Raw genomic sequence first — 228 nt, forward strand, 5'->3', positions numbered from 1 at the left:
CCATCGCGTAGCCATGGGTTTGGATCAGATCTCCGTTTGGATTGGGATCGGAAGGACGCTAGTATGTCGCTCAAGGATTATATGAATTTTAAGTAATTAGTTTTATGGGTGCGATCATACCAGCACTAATGCACCGGATCCCATCAGAACTCCGCAGTTAAGCGTGCTTGGGCGAGAGTAGTACTAGGATGGGTGACCTCCTGGGAAGTCCTCGTGTTGCACCCCTCG

General features: G+C 50.0%; 1 non-coding gene across 1 annotated transcript; it reads left to right on the plus strand.

Moving 5' to 3' along the window:
* The first annotated feature begins 106 nt into the window (after positions 1-106).
* On the plus strand, positions 107-225 carry LOC118345727. Its single transcript, XR_004799217.1, has one exon. It is a non-coding gene; the product is annotated as a 5S ribosomal RNA (ribosomal RNA).
* Positions 226-228: the final 3 nt, after the last annotated feature.

This window comes from Juglans regia, unplaced genomic scaffold (genome assembly GCF_001411555.2).
Source record: "Juglans regia cultivar Chandler unplaced genomic scaffold, Walnut 2.0 Scaffold_3951, whole genome shotgun sequence".
Lineage (NCBI taxonomy): Eukaryota > Viridiplantae > Streptophyta > Magnoliopsida > Fagales > Juglandaceae > Juglans > Juglans regia.